This window comes from Pseudophryne corroboree, chromosome 2 (assembly GCF_028390025.1).
Source record: "Pseudophryne corroboree isolate aPseCor3 chromosome 2, aPseCor3.hap2, whole genome shotgun sequence".
NCBI lineage: Eukaryota > Metazoa > Chordata > Amphibia > Anura > Myobatrachidae > Pseudophryne > Pseudophryne corroboree.
Window position 1 is genome coordinate 548861386 of NC_086445.1, and position 17803 is coordinate 548879188.

Genomic DNA, 17803 nt, shown 5'->3' on the forward strand with positions numbered 1-17803 from the left:
CAGTAGTGAGCACCAGCCCTCAGTTGTGACACTCAAAATCAGGTCATCTTCATGGTTTCCGTATGCTACTCTATTAGATACTGTACATACTTTAGAGTTATTCATATTTTATATTACCACCTCTTGTAAGTAGAGATGAGCGGGTTCGGTTCTCAGACAACTGTACCCACCCGAACTTCACGCTCCGAGCCCGGATCCGAGTCTGGCTTGGGACTTCCTGACTGACTCAGAAACCAAAACAAGACAAAATGTCATCATCCCACTGTCAGATTCTCACAGGTTTTGGATTCCATATAAACGTGCTGCGCATCACCATCATTTTCACTCCAGACTTGGAGAGTGAAAGCTATGTCTCTCTGTGGGTGGTGGCATCAGGTAGGGTCAGTGTGTGCTCTGTAGGGTTGCTGTTCCTGTCACTTTGGTGTCCCTGTGCTGTTAGGGGTGCTGTCCTGGCTGTCACTGGTGTTTCATGTGCTGTTAGGGGTGCTGCAGCTGTACATGTATGTTGCTGTCCTGGCTGTCACTGTGTTGTACAGGGGGCAGGGGCACTGTCCTCCTGTATGCAGTGAAAATACAGGGGTGCTGCTGTTAAAATAAATTACACTGGTCCTGTATGCTGTAAAAATACAGGGGTGCTGCTATTGAAATAAAAGTACACCGGTCCTGTATGCTGTAAAAATACAGGGGTGCTGCTGTTAAAATAAAATTACACTGGTCCTGTATGCTGTAAAAATACAGGGGTGCTGTTGTTGAAGTAAAAGTTCACTGGTCCTGTGTGCTGTAAAAATACAGGGGTGCTGCTGGTCCTGTATGTGTCATGAGCCACTGCAGTGGCTCATTCCTGTTTTGCATTTTGGTTATGTATTTTATGTAATACTCCTGTTTCTGTTCCCCGTGGGTGTCATGGGGTGTCCGGAGCCCACCCTTAAGGAGAGGGTACTGTTATGAACCATAGGTAGTGGTTCATTCCTGTTTTCCGTTTATGTATTTTATGTTATAGTTCTCTTGCAGGCCAGGATTTCCCTTTGCTCTGGTTTAGGAGACTCTTGTTTGCTGCCGGTGGTGAGTCTGTGTAATTGCAGGCTGTTTCCATGTGTTTGGCCTCACCTGTCTGTTAATTGCATCTTGTCAGTTTGGAGTCGTGCAACAGGGCAGCTGCACGACATAATTAATTAGGGCTCCCTGTTATATTCTGGCACAGTGCATTACACAGACGCCGGTGATAGTTTCTGAGCTTCTGTCTAGCTGCTTCTAGCCTTGATCCAGTGTCTGATCCAGTGTCTGATCCAGTTTCTGATCCAGTATCCTGCCTTGAAGCATTCCTGTCCAGAAGTCCTGTGGCTTTTTCTGTGCCTGATCGAGTATCTGGCTTCTTGGTGTCCACCGGTCTGTCGTTTGGAATTCTGCCTGCCCTCCGGTCCTGAGAGCCTGTGTCTGCTACATTGGGGGTTCCTGTCCGTTTGACAGTATTTGTACCGGTTTCGTGAGTAGCGGCTTTGTCGCATCCGTCGGCCTAGGCCGCTGTATTCTTTTGTTATACTAGTTACTGGTGTTTTGCAGAAGGTTCTGCATATGCTGTCACCGCCGGTATACAACAGTATTGTGTCGGCGTGTGGACAGCATTTCCTTTGTTGTTGTTTATCCTGGCAGCTGTGCCGCATATATGTTTAGTTTTAGGTCTCTTAGTAGCCCCTAGCTCTCTGTTTTGTTTAGTTAGAGGTCCCCTTTTTATCATCCCGTCTCGGTTCACGCCTTGTCTCACATTAAGACCTGTGGGCATCGGAGTTGGGCAGACCTAATCCGCCCTTCAAACGCGGCTGCCGGAGGCCCAAGAAACCATAGTCTCGCAGGCGTGAACTGACCACGCGGGTGAAACAACGGAGGTAGGTTGCTAGGGGTTACCATCACACCTTGCCTTTATTTCAGCGTCACGTTCTGGTGCTTTGGACTCTGTACGTAACACCTCTTTCAGTCTAAGCACCAAGAACGTAACAGTATGCTGTAAAAATACAGGGGTGCTGCTGTTAAAATAAAAGTACACGTCCTGTATGCTGTAAAAATACAGAGGTGCTGCTGTTAAAATAAAAGTACACTGGTCCTTTATGCTGTAAAAATACAGGGGTGTCATAGAGGTCATGTAAAATCCAAGAAGCAAAAATTAAGAACCAAAAAAAAGGAAATTATTTGATAAGAAACGTAAAATGTACAATATGCCATTCATGACACAAAGTGGCAAGAAAGGCTAAGGCCTTGAACTATGTTCATGACTGGTGGTTCAGTTTCTCATGAAGATGGAAGGCCTCCTCCCTATCAAAATTTTTTATAAATAAAAGCTTGTTAAAGCACAGAAAAAAACAACTGTGCGTTCAGAGATATCACAAATCCCCAAGGAGAGTCCAAGTGTGTCCGCGGTTGCGATGTCTAGGCCTGACCTTCCCAAGACTGTATCAAAAGAGGAGGCTCCTACCACCATTTGCACGCCCCCTGCAAGTGCTGGGAGGAGCACCGCCAGTCCAGTTGCTGATATTGAGACTGAGGATGTCACTGTAGAAGTACACCAGGATGAGGAGGATACTGGTGTAGCTGGTGCTGAGGAGGAAGTTGACGATGAGGATACTGATGGTGATGTGGTTTGTTTGAATAAGGCACCAGTGGAGACAGTTGTTGTCCGTGGGACGAGAAAGCCCATTGTCATGCCGGGGCAAAATATTAAAAAATAAATCTATTGGTGTGGAATCATTTCTCTGTGAGGATGAGGATGTAAACACTGAATGGGGTGAGGACTTGAAGGATGAGCGAGTTTGTGCAAGGAGAGATTAATTGCTTCTTTTTTGGTGGGGTCCCAAACAAGCCAATCATTTCAGCCACTGTCGTGTGGCAGACCCTGACGCTGAAATGATTGGTTTGTTAAAGTGTGCATGTCCTGTTAATACAACATAAGGGTGGGTGGGAAGACAATTCCATTTTGTGCCTCTTTGTTTTCTTTGCATTATGTGTTCTTTGTTGCCTATTTCTTAAAACTGCATATTGTCTGACACTGCAGTGCCACTCCTAGATGGCCCAGGTGTTTGTGCCGCCCACTTTGGGTCGTTTAGCTTAGTCATCCAGCGACCTCGTGCAACCCTTTTGCCTAAAAATAATATTGTGAGGTGTGAAGTGTTCATAATAGACTGGAAATGAGTGGAAATTAATGTTATTGAGGTTAATAATACCATAGGATCAAAGTTACCCCCAAATTCTGTGATTTTAGCTGTTTTTATAAAAAAAAATCCAGATCCAAAACCAAAACCCGAAAGGGTGGTTTTGGCAAAACCAATTCAGATCCAAAACATGAGCGGAGATCCAGATCCAAAACCAAAACACAAAACCCGGAAAGTGTCCGCCGCACATCTCTACTTGTAAGGAGAGTGCTAACAATGAGTCCTCTTTGTTACTTTCTGGAAGACTTTGTCATAATTACACTGGATATGTCTGGTTCTCTGACCTGTATAAAAATATTTACATAGCATGTGTTATATACTGAACTGCATTTGCGTGTTGAATTTATTAAAAATGTGACCTGTGTACAGTATATGTAGCGCTGCAATATTAGCATTCAAGTAATTACAAATTAATCTGACAATTTTTTTATGTTCAAGTCATGTCCACAATGAAAACATGATCATTTGTATATTATTGTCTATAATTTTTCTGTCTGGTGGAGAATAGGCGTACTTACTGTATAAAGTTACTTCTAAACTATTTTCCTTTGTGCAAGAGATTTTAGCTGACGTTTATCAATTGCAGTCAAGAAAAATCTGTGTTACGTTACATTACAGGGCTAATTAAATTACAGAGAGCCTCTGCAATGTTTTGATCTCAGCCAACAAGCATGTCCCCATTCATTTCTATGGCTAGTGCCCAGTCATTCTGTGGTGCAATACCTCACAGGGGCAGTTCATCGATTTTGCCAACACCTGTGAATGCTACTTGGATCGAAGAGGACCTGTTTCCTGAATTTTTTGAGTATTCAATTGTAGAATGAGGGCTGTAGGGGAAGGATTTAGATAAATTACTACAACATTCAGTTTGTGTCTCTTATTCTTACTGGCAGGAAAATAAGGCAATTCGGAGGTCCTTGCACAAATTGGCTTTGCTTTACTTGAGCTACCCATCCTCCAAGTGTGTACTTAGCAAGAGTTTTCAGAGCAGCCGGGAACTTTGTCAGTGATCGGCGTAGGAGATTACTTCCTTAAAATGTCTTAAAATGAAGATGATTTTCATCAAAATGAATTAATAATTCCATGAGGAAGACCTTTACCGGCAATTATGTCCAAAATATATAGAGGCACCTGTAATGGTGGATTCCTTTGGGGATGAATTCATATTGTCTGAAGAAGATGATGTACTGTACACACTGATGAGGGTGAGGAATCGGATGATGATGGTGACGACATCTTGCCTCTGTAGAGCCAGTTTGTGTATGTAGAGATCATTGGCAGCAATGTCTGCTGCCCATAGGTTAGCTTGTTTTGTGGGGGCCGTCTCAGCCCTGCGATCACCCCTGCCTGACAGGCAGAGGCGGTCGCTGGACAGGTGGGGGCGGGCTGGCGGCGTTTGGCTGCCATTTTAGGGGCGTGGTCTGAGCAACGCAGGCTTGCCACGACCGTGCAGGGGGCGGGCCGTGGCAGCTTTGTGACATCATATGCAGCCGCAGCGACACAGACAGCGAAGAGTAGCTTCCTGTCAGCGAGCAGGAGCTGCGCTGGTAGGGAGCTACTCTTCAAGTACAAAAGCATCGCCGCCGTGCGATGCTTTTGTACTTATGTGGTGGGGTAGGGCCTGACATGCGGGGTGGACTAGCCCTGTTCTGGGCGTCCCCCCGCATGTCTGAGGAACTGATCGTAGCCGTGCAAAATATTGCAGTAATATAACCCCTACAGTAGATTAGTGAGGCCTATTCACAGTTTAGCAGCCCCATATAAACCTATAGTGGGTACTTTAAGGAGGGACATAACTTTTGAGAAAACTGCACTTTTCTCCAGAGAATGCCCATGCAGCACCTTGAAGAAATGAGGGAGGGGGCAGAATAGGTAATAAACAGATCTGTGAGGGGACAGAACAGGGGGCAGGCTGAGGTCACTCAGCGTATACTGGGCCCTTTTACAAGTTATTTAGTAAATGGCTGCAATAGCTATCGCTAAGACCGAAAGAGATAGCAGGATGAGACATAAGCAAAGTTGCAACAAAATTAAGCGCAAATTGATTTGTGCAGCAATATGTTTTTTCTTGCCAATTTTACACTAAACTTGTAGTTTTTCATTTTCCTAAACTTATAGGTTATAAACAGCTGTGAAAACAATGGTCAGTTCATTCTGCTCTGTGAACAGTTTTGGGAATTTCTCTCATCTCCAATTTAGAGAAATCAAAATGCTGCCATTAATGTCAGTCAAAAACTATATATTTTGTGGAACAACTTTTAAGATGAAGCATCCAACTTGTAGCTTTAAGACAAAATGAGCTCTGCTAAAGCACTCCATGTTGACCTCACACTAAAGTCACAAAGTGCTAGTTTGTCCGAGCGCACACAACGTTCCTATTAATTACCGCTGTGAAAAGTTGACTTAAACCAAGCCAAGTGAATTAAGATAAGTAAATTCACTGATCACTCCACAGGATCAGCCTTAGTTTCCTCCCCTGTCAGAGTGAGATTATTAAGGACACTGCTTCTTCCAGGGCTGCTTTGATAAATATTCACTCCGCCACCTCACACAGAATTTGTTCCTGTTTTCAGGGCAAGCAGCATTGCTGTGAACTGTAGGTATTCATTATAAGGTAATCAATTTAAACTCCTTGAATTTTGGAAAGCATGTTTTTCTTATCTCGAGCAGTTTGAGAGGAGATGGATCATTTGCTGTGTGAGTAGCAGAAGTGTGAAAGTGTTACAAACCCTCTGCTTTATTTAAACTTGCACTTCCAAACAGGACAGATCTAATATGCTGAGGTAAAAAAAAACTTGATGGATGTCTCTCCATAACATTTTCAATGTTTACCACAGAGGATCTTGCAAACATTGTAACCTGTAAATCATTGCAAATAACCTGATGGTAAAAGTGAGTGAATTATTTACAATCTGCTGCAGATTAAGCCAATTCTACGTTTAGAAGACAATATATATAAATGGATGCTTTAATATAACATTAAAATGTAAAATTAATTAAACCTTGCTCTTTATACCATCATAAAATAAATAGTTTGAGGTTACATTTAGTACTTTATTGTAAGGGGGTATCCAATTAGCCCCGATGCCGTTTCAGATGATCAAAGCGGCTGGATATCACGATTAATAACCGATAGTTATTATTGCTGTATCCAATTAGAGGCTGTTTTGATCGGTGAAAATTGGACCCTGCAATCACGTGAAAACACATGGGTTTGGGGATAAAGTCACATGTGCTATCGCGGCTCCGACCTTAGGTACCCGAAGCCTAATCCCAGATAAATGCCGACATTTGGGGGAGAAGCGCGCCGCATAGGGTCAAATTGGATATTCCTCGGCGATACAATTAGCCGCGGTCATTGACCACAGGTATTGGATACCCCCCTAAATGTCCATCTCTATTAATATATATAATCCTGTAATAGCCTGTTGTTGTCACTGTTGATATAACATTAATGTAAATGTTTAGTCAGTGACTAAAAGCTTTCTGTAGACATTTTAATTAAAACTCAGTAACATTTTCTAAGTAGACTTTAACCTAAAGGTTAATTTATATTTAATTTAACTTAATGTAATATATAAGTATTAAGAATGAAAAATTGTAGAACTTTCTAACATTGGCAAAATCAGTTGTTTTGAATAAAAAAATATATATTCTTATTCTGCTTTGATCATTCTCTGGGAATCTCAAAACTCAAACATTTCCAAACTGTAGCTGATTAAGAAATGTATATGACTGGTATATATATATATATATATATATATATATATATATATATGGTAAAAACATGCATTGTCCTACCTAGTAACTGGATATAGTTCAGTTGTAAGTACATTTTGTTATTATCATTGTTCCTATTATTATTATTACAGGTTGAGTATCCCTTATCCAAAATGCTTGGTACCAAAGGTATTTTGTATATCGGATTTTTCCATATTTTGGAATAATTGCATACCATAATGAGATATCATGGCGATGGGACCCAAGTCTAAGCACAGAATGCATTTATGTTACATATACACCTTATACACATAGCCTGAAGGTCATTTTAGCCAATATTTTTACTAACTTTGTGCATTAAACAAAGTGTGTGTACATTCACACAATTAATTTATGTTTCATATACACCTTATACACACAGCCTAAAGGTCATTTAATACAATATTTTTAATAACTTTGTGTATTAAACAAAGTTTGTGTACATTGAACCATCAAAAAACAAAGGTTTCACTATCTCACTCTCACTCAAAAAAGTCCGTATTTCGGAATATTCCGTATTTCGGAATATTTGGATATGGGATACTCAACCTGTAGTATTATTATTATTATTATTATTATTGTTATTATTATTATTATTACTACAACCCAAGATCCCCCCAGCTCGTTACTTAAATTCAACTTGGTTCATTTTAGGGTAGTATCCCAGATAGTGAGGTCTATTCATGAAGCAGTGAAAAGAGTGGATAAGTGAGCCAGTGGAGAAGTTGCCCAGTGCATTCTGTATGATTTTATAGAATGCACTTTATAAATGTTACTTTAATGCTCATTGGTTGCCATGGGCAATTTCTCCACTGGTTCACTTCTTCATTCTTTTCACTGCTTTGTGAATAGACCCCAGTGTTCTATTTACTGCTTCTCAGTTCATAAGCACAAGGAGAGATTAACTGCATGACCTATTAATGTCCTAACTGCCTCCTATAGTAAAGAATGTGGGGTACTGTGTTTCCAATGTAATAACCTATGTAACGATTTTATAATGTTTGTTAATAGGTATAGCCTAAGGTTCTTATTAAAGCAGTGCCCTTGCTTCCTTGCACTGTGAATGTTGTATGTGGTTGTAAGAATGCAAGTAGAATGACCATCCACCACAGCTAGTTATCACCAATCTTCAACCTTCCCACCTCCTCTGGAGTGTTATGCCTGGCAGCACACTGGTTTGTAGGATATGGCCACAGCATGTAGCCCTATACTGCTCAGGAAAGGATTCATTTACATGCTAAATTCCAAAGCCGGCCTATCCCTGTGACTAACTGTAGGGACAAGGCAAAACTGAGTCTCATTTTAGTGTTGGATTCCTTGTTATCTGATTCTGGTTTTCATGGCAGGTTGGATGTTAAGCTGGTTTTGGAGTCTGCTTGCCAGGAGCCCTTCCTTCCACCTATGGAAAAGGTCCAGCAAAAGATATCAGAATCAGAATCAGCTTTATTGGCCAGGTGTACTCACGTACACTAGGAATTCTTTGTGGTACAATGCATCGCCAAGCAGCAACATGGAGGAAAAAAATGTAGCATACATTACAAACATTACACATATGAGTTCATACTGCACATATGCAACTGTACAGTAGACATATTATACATTTTAGACTAAAAACTAAGGCTGCTTGGCAGAGCAGCACCGAGGCAGCCATCCGCGGCGCCAACTAGAACTCATATAATGCACATAATACAGAAGATTTAAGCATTACATCAAAAGATAAACCACACAGACAAAGACACAGAAAGAATAATGCATGATTGGTGTAGGCATTTTGAGTAATAACCTCCAGGGGTTGTGTATTCCACCATCACAAGGCACCAGGTGCGGCAGCCATCTTAGGCGCACTGCGTAGGATTACCCACGGTGGAATAGTCCACCCCTAGAAGAGAACACAAAATGGGGAGATTGCAGAGTCCTTAAGTTCAGAGTAGGGTTCCAATAGAAACATCAGGTCCACGCATTTTTCATCCCATCCACAAGCGCCCCAGATAAGGCAGCCATGTTGGGCGCACTACAAGGTTACACTGTGGGAGATGAGCCATACAGGGGCCAAATGCATGTATGGGAGAACTGACACGTGTGTAGGCGTATGCTATACCCTGCATGGAAAGATCCAAATGAAGCACACCCCGCCCACAGGGGAACCATCCGAGGCAGCCATGTGGGGCGCACTGCATAGGTTACTGCTGGCAGGGTGTGCAACCAATGGAGGTACACATTACGGGAATAGCACACAGTGGGGGGAAAGTACCCTGTAAGAAGAAAGAGAAGAGAAAGACACATTTGCAGGAAAAAAACTGTACTAACATTATTTTGTGAAAAAGATAAATGTCCTGGTCTCATGAGAGCAGTGCGGGTGGGTGTGAGAATGTGGGGTGCACACTAATGTCCAATGGAACTGACCCAGCAAAGTATGGTCCTGACGCGCACGTCCCTCAGTTCCCAGCTGAGCTTGGGGGGTAGTCCCGGGGGCAGTCATGATGATCTTGGACACAGAAGAAGTAGGCATTGGTCCTGGTGTTCTCATGGCAGAGGTGAGGAGAGTGTATGCAGAGTGTATTCTTCATCGGAGGCCTTCGCGGCTGCGCTGTTGGTGTACTGGAGCAGGGTGACTTCAGGTGCTCTCTACCAAGTCGTAAGAAGGCACATAAGGCCTAGCAGCCAAAATCAAAAAGTCACAGGACCCAGTTGCTGGGATTCAGAGAAGCCGATTCCTGAGAAGTATGAATTTCCCCAGCAGCATCTCTCTCAGCGGGACCCTGTTCAGCAGCACCAGTCCAGGCGGGAAGCAAGTAAGCATAACTCTGTAACTGATCGTTAATTCCATCACTGTAGGGCTCACTGTTTTAGGGGGTGTGGAGCTCTGTGGGGCTAATACTACTAGCATTTCTGTATATAGTTTGTAGTTACTGTTTTTAGTGTGTGCTGTGTAAAATAAAGGTGTTATTGCACAGTGGGGGTCATTCCGAGTTGTTCGCTCGTTGCCGATTTTCGCAACGGAGCGATTAAGGCAAAAATGCGCATGCACATGGTACGCAGTGCGCATGCGGTAAGTATTTTAGCACAAAACTTAGTAGATTTACTCACGTCCGAACGAAGAATCTTCATCGTTGTAGTGATCGGAGTGTGATTGACAGGAAGTGGGTGTTTCTGGGCGGAAACTGGACGTTTTCTGGGAGTGTGCGGAAAAACGCAGGCATGCCAGGAAAAAACGCAGGAGTGGCTGGAGAAATGGGGGAGTGGCTGGCCGAACGCAGGGCGTGTTTGTGACGTCAAACCAGGAACGAAACGGCCTGAGCTGATCGCAATCTGTGAGTAGGTCTGGTGCTAATCATTCGTTCGCAATTCTGCTAAGCTAAGATACACTCCCAGAGGGCGGCGGCCTAGCGTGTGCAATGCTGCTAAAATCTGCTAGCGAGCGAACAACTCGGAATGACCACCATTAGATATTGTGTGTTTCCTGTGCGATCCGAGGAACTCATAAAGGAAACGGGGTACTGTGTGGGAGCTATAACTTCTGCATCTCTCAAGGAGGTGTTGATTATTATATTTATAGTGCAGGCCCGTGTGGAAAATAATATATGAAATAATGCATTGTGTTCAAGGTGCACAAAATAAATGTATATGTAAAAATAAAGGGTTGTGACTAGAGATGAGCGGGTTCGGTTCCTCGAGTTCCGAACCCCCCCGAACTTCACCTATTTTACACGGTTCCGAGGCAGCCTCGGATCTTCCCGCCTTGCTCGGTTAACCCGAGCGCGCCCAAACGTCATCATCCCGCTGTCGTTTTCTCGCGAGATTCGTATTCTATATAAGGAGCCGCGCGTCACCGTCATTTTCATTCATGCTTTGGAGATGATAGCGAGAGGACGTGGCTGCGTTCTCTCAGTTTCTGTGTTCACAGTTCAGTGTGCTGCAAATAACTGTGCTCAGTGTGCTGCAAATATCTGTGCTCAGTGTGCTGCAAATATCTACGTTCTCTGCCTTAAAACGCTCCATATCTGTGCTGCATTGTAGGAGGACAGTGCAGAATTTTGCTGGTCACCAGTATATATATATATATATATATATATATATATAGCAGTGCGGTACAGTAGGCCATTGCTCTACCTCTGTGTCGTCAAGTATACTATCCATATCTGTGCTGCATTGTAGTTGTGCGCAGTATATAGTAGGAGGACAGTGCAGAATTTTGCTGACCACCAGTATATATATATATATAGCAGTACGGTACAGTAGTCCATTGCTCTACCTCTGTGTCGTCAAGTATACTATCCATATCTGTGCTGCATTGTAGTTGTGCGCAGTATATAGTAGGAGGACAGTGCAGAATTTTGCTGACCACCAGAATATATATATAGCAGTACGGTACAGTAGTCCACTGCTAAACCTACCTCTGTGTCGTCAAGTATACTATCCATCCATACCTGTGGTGCATTTTAGTTGTGCGCAGTATTATAGAGTAGGAGGACAGTGCAGAATTTTGCTGACCACCAGTATATATATATAGCAGTACGGTACAGTAGTCCATTGCTCTACCTCTATGTCGTCAAGTATACTATCCATATCTGTGCTGCATTGTAGTTGTGCACAGTATATAGTAGGAGTACAGTGCAGAATTTTGCTGACCACCAGTATATATATAGCAGTACGGTACAGTAGTCCATTGCTCTACCTCTGTGTCGAATACTATCCATATCTGTGCTGCATTGTAGTTGTGCGCATTATATAGTAGGAGGACAGTGCAGATTTTTGCTGACCACCAGTATATATATATATAGCAGTACGGTACAGTAGTCCATTGCTCTACCTCTGTGTCGTCAAGTATACTATCCATATCTGTGCTGCATTGTAGTTGTGCGCAGTATATAGTAGGACAGTGCAGAATTTTGCTAACCACCATTATATATATATAGCAGTACGGTACAGTAGTCCATTGCTCTACCTCTGTGTCGTCAAGTATACTATCCATACCTGTGCTGCATTTTTGTTGTGTGCAGTATATAGTAGGAGGACAGTGCAGAATTTTGCTGACCACCAGTATATATATATAGCAGTATGGTACAGTAGTCCATTGCTCTACCTCTGTGTCGTCAAGTATACTATCCATATCTGTGCTGCATTGTAGTTGTGCGCAGTATATAGTAGGAGGACAGTGCAGAATTTTGCTGACCACCAGTATATATATATAGCAGTACGGTACAGTAGTCCATTGCTCTACCTCTGTGTCATCAAGTATACAATCCATACCTGTGCTGCATTGAAGTTGTGCGCAATATATACAGTAGGAGGACAGTGCAGTATTTTGCTGACCACCAGTATATATATATAGCAGTACGGTACAGTAGTCCATTGCTCTAGCTCTGTGTCGTCAAGTATACTATCCATATATTTGCTGCATTGTAGTTGTGTGCAGTATATAGTAGGAGGACAGTACAGAATTTTGCTGACCACCAGTATATATATATATATAGCAGTACAGTACAGTAGTCCATTGCTCTACCTCTGTGTCATCAAGTATACTATCCATACCTGTGCTGCATTGTAGTTGTGTGCAGTATATAGTAGGAGGACAGTGCAGAATTTTGCTGACCACCAGTATATATATATATATATAGCAGTACGGTACAGTAGTCCATTGCTCTACCTCTGTGTTGTCAAGTATACTATCCATATCTGTGCTGCATTGTAGTTGTGCGCAGTATATAGTAGGAGGACAGTGCAGAATTTTGCTGACCACCAGTATATGTATATAGCAGTACGGTCGAGTAGTCCATTGCTCTACCTCTGTGTCGTCAAGTATACTATCCATATATGTGGTGCATTGTAGTTGTGCGCAGTATATAGTAGGAGGACAGTGAAGAATTTTGCTGACCACCAGTATATACATATAGCAGTATGGTACAGTAGTCCATTGCTCTACCTCTGTGTCGTCAAGTATACTATCCATATCTGTGGTGCATTGTAGTTGTGCGCAGTATATAGTAGGAGGACAGTAAAGAATTTTGCTGACCACCAGTATATATATATGGCAGTACGGTACAGTAGTCCATTGCTCTACCTCTGTGTCGTCAAGTATACTATCCATATCTGTGCTGCATTGTAGTTGTGTGCAGTATATAGTAGGAGGACAGTGCAGAATTTTGCTGACCACCAGTATATATATATATAGCAGTACGGTACAGTAGTACATTGCTCTACCTCTGTGTCGTCAAGTATACTATCCATATCTATGCTGCATTGTAGTTGTGCGCAGTATATAGTAGGAGGACAGTGCAGAATTTTGCTGACCACCAGTATATAAATATAGCAGTACGGTACAGTAGTCCATTGCTCTACCTCTGTGTTGTGAAGTATACTATCCATATCTGTGCTGCATTGTAGTTGTGCGCCGTATATAGTAGGAGGACAGTGCAGAATTTTGCTGACAACCAGTATATATATATATATATATATATATATATATAGCAGTACGGTACAGTAGTCCATTGCTCTACCTCTGTGTCATCAAGTATACTATCCATATCTGTGCTGCATTGTAGTTGTGCGCAGTATATAGTAGGAGGACAGTGCAGAATTTTGCTGACCACCAGTATATATATATATATATATATATATATATATATAGCAGTACGGTACAGTAGTCCATTGCTCTACCTCTGTGTCATCAAGTATATTATCCATATCTGTGCTGCATTGTAGTTGTGCGCAGTATATAGTAGGAGGACAGTGCAGAATTTTGCTGACCACCAGTATATATATAGCAGTACGGTACAGTAGTCCATTGCTCTACCTCTGTGTCGTCAAGTATACTATCCATATCTGTGCTGCATTGTAGTTGTGCGCAGTATATAGTAGGACAGTGCAGAATTTTGCTGACCACCCGTATATATATATATATAGCAGTACGGTACAGTAGTCCATTGCTTTACCTCTGTGTCGTCAAGTATACTATCCATATCTGTGCTGCATTGTAGTTGTGTGCAGTATATAGTACGAGGACAGTGCAGAATTTTGTTGTCCACCAGTATATATATATAGCAGTACGGTACAGTAGTCCATTGCTCTACCTCTGTGTCGTCAAGTATACTATCCATATCTGTGCTGCATTGTAGTTGTGCGCAGTATATGGTAGGAGGCAGTGCAGAATTTTGCTGACCACCAGTATATATATATAGCAGTACGGTACAGTAGTCCATTGCTCTACCTCTGTGTCGTCAAGTATACTATCCATGTCTGTGCTGCATTGTAGTTGTGTGCCGTATATAGTAGTAGGACAGTACAGAATTTTGCTGACCACCAGTATACATATATATAGCAGTAAGGTACAGTAGTCCATTGCTCTACCTCTGTGTCATCAAGTATACTATCCATATCTGTGCTGTATTGTAGTTGTGCGCAGTATATAGTAGGAGGATAGTGCAGAATTTTGCTGACCACCAGTATATATATATATATATATATATATATATATATATATATAGCAGTACGGTACAGTAGTCCATTGCTCTACCTCTGTGTCGTCAAGTATACTATCCATATCTGTGCTGCATTGTAGTTGTGCACAGTATATAGTAGGAGGACAGTAAAGAATTTTGCTGACCACCAGTATATATATATGGCAGTACGGTACAGTAGTCCATTGCTCTACCTCTGTGTCGTCAAGTATACTATCCATATCTGTGCTGCATTGTAGTTGTGCGCAGTATATAGTAGGAGGACAGTGCAGAATTTTGCTGACCACCAGTATATATATATAGCAGTACGGTACAGTAGTCCATTGCTCTACCTCTGTGTTGTCAAGTATACTATCCATATCTGTGCTGCATTGTAGTTGTGCGCCGTATATAGTAGGAGGACAGTGCAGAATTTTGCTGACAACCAGTATATATATATATATATATATATATAGCAGTACGGTACAGTAGTCCATTGCTCTACCTCTGTGTCATCAAGTATACTATCCATATCTGTGCTGCATTGTAGTTGTGCGCAGTATATAGTAGGAGGACAGTGCAGAATTTTGCTGACCACCAGTATATATATATATAGCAGTACGGTACAGTAGTACATTGCTCTACCTCTGTGTCATCAAGTATACTATCCATATCTGTGCTGCATTGTAGTTGTGCGCAGTATATAGTAGGAGGAAAGTGAAGAATTTTGCTGACCACCAGTAAATATATATATAGCAGTACGGTACAGTAGTCCATTGCTCTACCTCTGTGTCATCAAGTATACTATCCATATCTGTGCTGCATTGTAGTTGTGCGCAGTATATAGTAGGAGGACAGTGCAGAATTTTGCTGACCACCAGTATATATATATATAGCAGTACGGTACAGTAGTCCATTGCTCTACCTCTGTGTCATCAAGTATACTATCCATATCTGTGCTGCATTGTAGTTGTGCGCAGTATATAGTAGGAGGAAAGTGAAGAATTTTGCTGACCACCAGTAAATATATATATAGCAGTACGGTACAGTAGTCCATTGCTCTACCTCTGTGTCATGAAGTATACTATCCATATCTATGCTGTATTGTAGTTGTGCGCAGAATATAGTAGGAGGACAGTGCAGAATTTTGCTGACCACCAGTATATATATAGCAGTACGGTACAGTAGTCCATTGCTCTACCTCTTTGTCGTCAAGTATACTATCCATATCTGTGCTGCATTGTAGTTGTGCGCAGTATATAGTAGGAGGACAGTGCAGAATTTTGCTGACCACCAGTATATATATATAGCAGTACGGTGCAGTAGTCCATTGCTCTACCTCTGTGTCGTCAAGTATACTATCCATATCTGTGCTGCATTGTAGTTGTGCGCAGTATATAGTAGGAGGACAGTGCAGAATTTTGCTGACCACCAGTATATATATATATAGCAGTACGGTACAGTAGTCCATTGCTCTACCTCTGTGTTGTCAAGTATACTATCCATATCTGTGCTGCATTGTAGTTGTGCGCCATATATAGTAGGAGGACAGTGCAGAATTTTGCTGACAACCAGTATATATATATATATATATATATAGCAGTACGGTACAGTAGTCCATTGCTCTACCTCTGTGTCATCAAGTATACTATCCATATCTGTGCTGCATTGTAGTTGTGCGCAGTATATAGTAGGAGGACAGTGCAGAATTTTGCTGACCACCAGTATATATATATATATATATATAGCAGTACGGTACAGTAGTCCATTGCTCTACCTCTGTGTCATCAAGTATACTATCCATATCTGTGCTGCATTGTAGTTGTGCGCAGTATATAGTAGGAGGAAAGTGAAGAATTTTGCTGACCACCAGTATATATATATAGCAGTACGGTACAGTAGTCCATTGCTCTACCTCTGTGTCATGAAGTATACTATCCATATCTATGCTGCATTGTAGTTGTGCGCAGAATATAGTAGGAGGACAGTGCAGAATTTTGCTGACCACCAGTAAATATATAGCAGTACGGTACAGTAGTCCATTGCTCTACCTCTGTGTCGTCAAGTATACTATCCATATCTGTGCTGCATTGTAGTTGTGCGCAGTATATAGTAGGAGGACAGTGCAGAATTATGCTGACCACCAGTATATATATATAGCAGTACGGTACAGTAGTCCATTGCTCTACCTCTGTGTCGTCAAGTATACTATCCATATCTGTGCTGCATTGTAGTTGTGCGCAGTATATAGTAGGAGGACAGTGCATATTTTTGCTGATCACAAGTATATATATATAGCAGTACGGTACAGTAGTCCATTGCTCTACCTCTGTGTCATCAAGTATACTATCCATATCTGTGCTGCATTGTAGTTGTGCGCAGTATATAGTAGGAGGACAGTGCAGAATTTTGCTGACCACCAGTATATATATATAGCAGTACGGTACAGTAGTCCATTGCTCTACCTCTGTGTCGTCAAGTATACTATCCATATCTGTGCTGCATTGTAGTTGTGCGCAGTATATAGTAGGAGGACAGTGCAGAATTTTGCTGACCACCAGTATATATATATATAGGGACTGTTTGCTGCTGAACTCCCCTTGATGGACAGATAAGCGTTTGAACTTTTTTATCCTGTACGCATAACCTTTGGCTATCTTGTGTCCCTGGAATAGTTTGTTGCTGACCTCCCTATTCCCATAATGGACAGATAAGCTTTTATGATTTTAAATCTTGTACGTGTGTTGTCTAGCCGTTTTTTATGTGATTGTTCATTAAATATGTATTTTATGTTGTGAAGTTACAGATTACATTTTATTGGGAATAAGCTAGTTCCCTAAGCTCGTGCCCTATATTGCAAATGGCATCATTTTAATCCATGAACGATACACACTATGTTTGCTGTTTCTTCTTTTTACATGTTAATTCTAAAATGATGAACATCGGCTGGAAGTTCTTACTTACCAGATAAGTGTCCAAGGCCATTATAATTTTTAACCCACCTGAGTATTTCCGTTATAATTGTCACTACACTCAATAGCGCTTATTTTCTCCACTACCTATATATATATATATATATATATATATATATAGCAGTACGGTACAGTAGGCCATTGCTATTGATATATTACTGGCATATAATTCCACACATTAAAAGAAGGAGAACAAAATTGTGGAGGGAGGCCGGCCACTTGGGTCGCTTAGCTTAGCCATCCAGCGACCTTGGTGCACCTCTTTTTTTCTTTGCATCATGTGCTGTTTGGGGACAATTTTTTTAAGTGCCATCCTGTCTGACACTGCAGTGCCACTCCTAGATGGGCCAGGTGTTTGTGCCGGCCACTTGGGTCGCTTAGCTTAGCCATCCAGCGACCTTGGTACACCTCTTTTTTTCTTTGAATAATGTGCTGT